The following is a 6849-nucleotide window of genomic DNA, read 5'->3' as shown; positions in this document are numbered from 1 at the left end:
CCATATAATCTTTGCCATTTCCAGCAATGTAAAATTCTAGCGGTGCTGTTTCCGTCAGCGCAGCCAGGGGTGGCACTTCGATAAACAGGCTTCTCTCGATACATGTCTGCGTAGGTCCAATCTGGAATAGGTCTAATTCAGATTAGTGCATTCCTCAGAACTGCAATGGATGAAAGCCATGATGGTCTAAAATATATCTCTTTTTTGAGCTGATGCTGCACACCTCTTCTTTCTTGCGGCTTTCTGCTTCTGAGGTTTTTTTCTCATCCGTGATGTTCTTTTAAAAGGTATGGGCAGACCTGTTAGTTGTACCCGTGATGCTTTTCTTTTCGGGGTTTTTCTCCTTTTAATATACATCAGCCCTGATCCTTCTTGTGGATTAACTCTTTTCAAAACTGTCTGAGTAAGCTGTCCAAGCACATTGTTAGCAATATTCAGTGCAGCTGTTTTAGCATGTGGTTTAAGAATCTCTAGGCCTCTTCTCAAAAGTGGGATGGCTTTTTGAAAAAGACTCCAGAATATCCCCCCAAGTCCGGCCCCATACATAACAGGGGTGCCATGGTAACCCAGAAGAGCATATCCTGCCTGGACTCTGTAATAATTCTGGTAAAAGGTTGGGTCTCCATAAGTTTTCAGCATCACCATTTTTAAACCAACAGAGCTCTACCCTGGTGAAAGTGTAGCTTCACAATCACCTTTTCAAAATGAAATGGCACATTTTTGTTCTGATCAGTCTTTATCTCAACATTAATGGTGTCAATATGATTCTTACTCACAGGAATGTAGTGTGGTTTGTCATAAACAATGTTGACACATTCACTATTCTGACCACACACTGGTATGGAGCGCAATAAGGGTACATAGAAGTCCCCAACAATTTGATGCTATACCATGTCTGTGTAAATGTACATCGTGTTGAACCCTCCTGTAATGTCTGCTGTAAAGGGCAGCTGTTGCGCATGGGTGTTGGGAAACATCCCTAATATGTGGGCTAGTTCTTCACCAGCTTTAAATGCGTAACCCTCCTCTGATTTAAGGCTAACCTTTCTAGTCATTCGGTCATAGTGTAGGACCGCATTGGGGCGTTCGCTGCTCTGGTTTCGTATAATGTTGTTCATGTTTTCCAACAGTTCAGGGATGCTTGAGTAATAGCCACGTTGCAGATGGTAGGGCCATATTTTTATACCATTAGAAATTTCAAAGCGGGCATTGGATGTTAGATTGTTCCAAGTGTGTGGGTATTGTATCTCAATTAATCCAACTTCCCAAGCCCCTGGTAGTTCCCGGGGCTTTGCTAGGCGAATAGTAGTAGTAGTAAAGGCTGCGATGGTGTTCTGTGGAAAAACAGTTATACAGGCATTGCTAGGTAGGGTAATGTAAAAACTGTTAGTTCCCATTCTTCTGAGTAGATTCACGAAGATCAGAAGCAAGCACCCAACTGTTGAACTTACTGGGCCAGCCTAATCATTTCACTAGATGATACTTTCTCCTACCCCTGCCTTTTGTTGATAATTTTTTTTCAATCCTGTACTCCTTGTCCTGATTGGCATTAACCTTCTGCAATTCTTCAGAATAGAAAGAACCAACTACTGGCTCCCCAGCATAATCTTGTAACAGGAAGATGGGTCTCCCACCTCTTCTGATGACCTGATCCACTATGAACAGCTCTGTGGTGAAATTTTGTTCATAGCCCTTGACAAATACCCCTCTGCTTTTAGAAATCCTCACGTGGTCGCCTTTAGTGAATAGCTGTGGTGCATCTTTTCTGTAAAAGCAATCTCCATACATTGTTTTCCATACTGAGAAGGCATTAGAATGGCTAATATCAACTGGTCTCGCTCTGATAGTTCTGTGAAAGCTGTAATTATAACTTTATACGAGTTGTGGCAGGACATCAATATAACTATAGGTATTGTTAGCTGTAAAATACCTCCACATTTTTTATTTCAAAGTTCTGTTAAATCTTTCAATGATAGGGGTCAGGGGTCATCATCAATCATTTTGACAGCAGGTGGTCTTTCTATACTACTAACTCTCAAGAAATATCTACCAACAGAACTCCCTGAAAATGTCGAGGAATGCTGGATTAAACTGCAGACATCCATTATTGCAGCATGTGCACAAACTATTGGATGCCAAACTAAGAAACATCAGGATTGGTTTGATGAGAATGATAGTGAGATTGAACATATCATCGACATGATACATCAATAGCCTTCCAGATATGGCAGAAAGACATTAACTGTGCTGCTTAGAAAAAAATCTATGCCAGTGCAAAGGCTGAGGTCCAAAGAAGAACTAGAGAATTTAAGAAAGACTGGTGGATAAAGAAAGCTCAAGAAATCCAGCACTTTAAAGATGCTCACGATGCATGGGGCTTTTTTAATGCCACAAAGGCCATCTATGGACCAACAAATTACGGTACAAATCCCTTACATTCAATGGATGGTACCAAACTTCTTAAGGATAAAGAATCTGTTGCACTGCACTGGACAGAGCATTACCACAACCTCCTTAATTGTAACTCTATTGTGGCTGGTGAGATCTTCTCACAAATTCCACAACATACTAGAGCCGACCTTGCAGTATCCCCTAATTTGGATGAAGTCAGTAAAGTCATTAAACAAATTAAGAATAACAAAACTAGTGGACCTGATGGGATTCCTGCTGAAGTCTTTAAAGAAGGTGGGCCTGAATTTACACAACTTCATAAACTCATCGAAAAAATCTGGATGAGGGAGGAGATCCCAGAAGACTTTAGGGATGCCATAATTATCACCCCTTTAAAGAAGGGTGATAGAACAGATTGTGGGAACTATCGAGGTATCTCTCTTCTAGCTACCACAGGTAAAATCCTTTCAAGGATCCTCACAAATCGCCTCCTATCGATCTCAGAGGATGTCCTCCTCGAATCTCAAAATGGTTTCCACCCTTTCATGGGGACAGTGGACATGATCTTCACTGCACAACAGCTTCAAGAAAAATGCTGAGAGCAGAACCGACCTTTATATATGGCGTTTATTGATCTGACTAAGGCCTTTGATACTGTAAATCGAACCCCTCTCTGGACCATCCTTCTGAAAACTGGATGCCCTGATAAATTTGTGAATATCTTGCAACTCCTTCATGACAACATGACAGTGACAATTTTGGATAACAATGGCTTTCAGAGCGATCCATTCAGAGTCAGATCAGGCTTAAAACAGGGATGTGTCATTGCTCCAACCTTATTTGCTATCTTCATCGCTATGATTCTACACCTTATTGAGGGGAAACTTCCTACTGGTGTGGAAATCATGTATCGAACAGATGGAAAGCTTTTTAATCTGAGTAGGCTGAAAGCAAAAAGTAAGGTAATGTCAACCTCAGTCGTAGAACTTTAATATGCCAATGATAATGTGGTCTCCGCTCATTCAGAGAAAGATCTTCAAACTATCCTAAATGTCTTTACAGAATCATATGGAAAACGTGGGCTCTCACTTAATATTAAAAAACCCGAAGTGTTTCATCAACAGGTGCAAACTAGTTCCTCTGTAGCACCATCAGTCCAGCTTAATGGAGAACGTTGATCACTTCCCCAGTCTTGGCAGCCATCTCTCTGTGAAAGCTGAGATCGATGCTGAAATTCAACATCGTCTGAGCTCTGCGAGTGCTGCATTCTCCCGAATGACGTATAGAATGTTCGAGGATTGGGATATTTGCAAGGAGACCAAAATGGTTATTTACAAAGCAATTGTACTACCGACCTTACTGTATGCCTGTGAGACATGGACCATTTATAAACACCACTCCCAACTTCTTGAAAGATTCCACCAACACTGCCTCCAGAAAATTCTGCAAATTACTTGGGAAGACAGATGGACTAATGTTAGTGTTTTGGAAGAAGCAAAGACTACCAGTGTTGAAACAATGATCCTTCAACATTAACTTCTCTGGACTGGCCATGTTGTTCAAATGCCTGATCACTGTCTTCCAAAGCAGCTACTTTACTCCCAACATAAGAATGGAAAATGGAATATAAGTGGACAGCAAAAGAGGTTTAAAGATGTTCTTAAAGCGAATCTAAAAAAATGTAACATGAGCATCAAGAACCAGGAAGTTGGCCCATGAATGTCCCAAATGGAGGTCGGCTATTATCAAAGGTGCTATGGACTTCAAAGATGCATGAATACAGGGCGAACGAGACAAATGAGCTAAGTGGAAGGCACGTCAAACAAATCTTCATTGCAACCATCTTCCATTTGGAAACCTATGTCCTCACTGTGGAAGGCTGTGTGGATCCAGAATTGGCCTCCACAGTCACTTACGGACCCACTGTTAAAGTCCTTATCTTGGACGACAAACTTACTTGGCCACAAGTGATCGCCAATGAATGAATGAATGCATGGCGACGGGATGAGATCTTAGACCTCCTATACAGTGGAGAACAGTGTGATGAAAACAAACCATGTGAAAGACAGTTGCACAAAATGCCGGTATATCAGCTGGAAAAGCTGCTGTTCCTTGACACAACAGGTACTGAAGTGTGAAAGGGATTTTAGAAATCGGGACAGAAGCGCTACCATTTTAATCTGTTAAAGTAATGCAATCAGCCCCATGTGTAAAAGCAGGCCAAGTCTCCTTTGGTTCAAATCTGGTAGGGCTTCCAGATTTCAGAATGTGAGAATGATTTTTGTGCGTGGCCCCAAGACAGGAGTAGGGTGGAGAAACAAATAAATATACAAAATAAATTTTACATCCCTAATACCTTTGGAACAAAAAAGATTCTGACAGTATGTGCTGCTCCAATAAACAAATCAAGTACAGTGGAACGTCAAAATATGGGGCAGAAACCATCAAAATATCCTTAATTTAAGCTCTTGAAATTGATCTTTTTACAAATTAATCAACATTAATATAAGGTGTATGTCCTTCAAGCTGTTTGAGTTCACCTTAGCTTTATTAAAGGTGTGCATGAGATAAACTACTACTAACTATACTGTTTAAATATTGATTTAGTCATTTGATTTAAAGTAATTTTCAGTTTTACCTCCTTACTTAATGCACTGCAGGACTTTAGTGACCCAGTCAATTAGATCAATAGTCCTCACATGAAGCAGCAGTTGACTTACCTTTGCCCTTCCATCTGCTTATTTCAGCAGAAGGCCAAAAATAGCTCTATCATAGTCTGTGCCACCTATGATAGCCTTGGAGATGTCCTAATGCCTGAATGCAAAATATTTCCCAGCTAGAACTGAAATATATTTTCAACCAGGAATATATTCTGTTCTCCAATACTTCACATGTAATATATTCCTGGCTTAGGAAAACAAAACCCATAACTTCTCCGTTTCTGTTAAATTGACTAGTTCTATACTTGTTAAAGGACATCAATGTTGAAACAGTTTTATAGTAAATGAACAACCTTTTAGTGAACACTGCAAAAACAAAATTCATGCTTCTGTAAATATGTTTTTGATATGCTTTAAAGAATAATATGAAATGTATAATTTTAAGAAGTATTATAACATTTAAAATTTTTTTTTCAACCAGTTGTGATATCCAGTACACCAGTCTTCCATTTCTGATAATAGGCAGAATTACCTGTTTTAAACATACAAAGAAGCTATAAAGCCCTGAAAGACTTAGGAATTTGTCAGTATGCCTCTCCCCATATGAACCAGCCCTGGCACTGGCATCAGCAGAGAGGGCATGCTTGGGTTCCCACTGATGGATGTGGCTCATCATCATAGGGAAACCTTCTCTGTGGTGGAGCCCTAGTTGTGGAGTTCCTTCCCATTGAAGCGTGGATGGACAAGACACTGATGGGCTTTCATTGTATGGTGAAGTTCTATTTGTTCTCCCAAACTTTAGAGTCTATAAAGTTATTTTCACTTTACTTTTTTCAGCCACTAGTCTTCACCTGTTTTATTATTTATTTATTTATTTTGTATCCCGTCCTTCCTCCCTAGATTGTCACTTATTTTTATTTCTATTTTTATCTCTTTTTTCTTTGTAATTTCTATTGATATGTTTTGTTTTGTTTTGATGTGAACCTCTTTGACATAGCTTTTTGGTGAAAAATGGTATACAAGAATGCACAATATATAAGCAAGTTGAAAAAGCATAAGTATCCATCCTTGTACTTTTTTACAGTCACAGCTCCTGAATAAAAGCAAAGAGGTGCTTATATGGCATTGGAAAAGAGCAAAAACTTACCATGCCATGAGGTGCAATAACTGCTTCCTGGGTGGAGGCACAGATAAAGCTTCTTTTGCACCAATCAGCCATAATTCCTGATTTTTTGTAGTTCTTTTGGGTGTCACCATTTAATGGTAAGAAGAGTCACATTTCCTGCCTATCTTGCCTTCACAGGGTAACCAAATAGATCTTTCTTTTTTAAATGATGGCCACCATCATTTGTGTCAAATATAGTGCTGGCCACCAGCTTGAAAAGAGGATTAGACAAATTTGTAGAGGATAAGGCTATCAATAGTTATTTGCCACAATAGCTGTGTTCCATTTCCTCTGTCAGGGGAGGTAGTATGCCTCTGAATACCAGCTGCTGGGAATCACAAGTGAGGACAGTTCTGCTGCCTTCAGGTCCTGTTTGAAGGCTTCCCTAGGCATCTGGTTGTTCAGCATGAATAGCGGATGCTGAACTAGATGGGCCTTTAGTCAGATCCAGAGTATGGTGAAGTATATTATGGAACACTATAGATGTGTTTCATTTACAGAAAGGGCAGAGATACACACTTAGACCTTTTAAGTAGGGTTGATTTCTTGCATATGATAGAAACACTGCAGTATACATTGCCTGGTACTGAATTAGAACCCTCTAGTGCTTGGCTAATGCAGTGATTACAGAAA

This window comes from Rhineura floridana, chromosome 1 (assembly GCF_030035675.1).
Source record: "Rhineura floridana isolate rRhiFlo1 chromosome 1, rRhiFlo1.hap2, whole genome shotgun sequence".
NCBI lineage: Eukaryota > Metazoa > Chordata > Lepidosauria > Squamata > Rhineuridae > Rhineura > Rhineura floridana.
Note: the sequence above shows the minus strand (reverse complement) of the source record.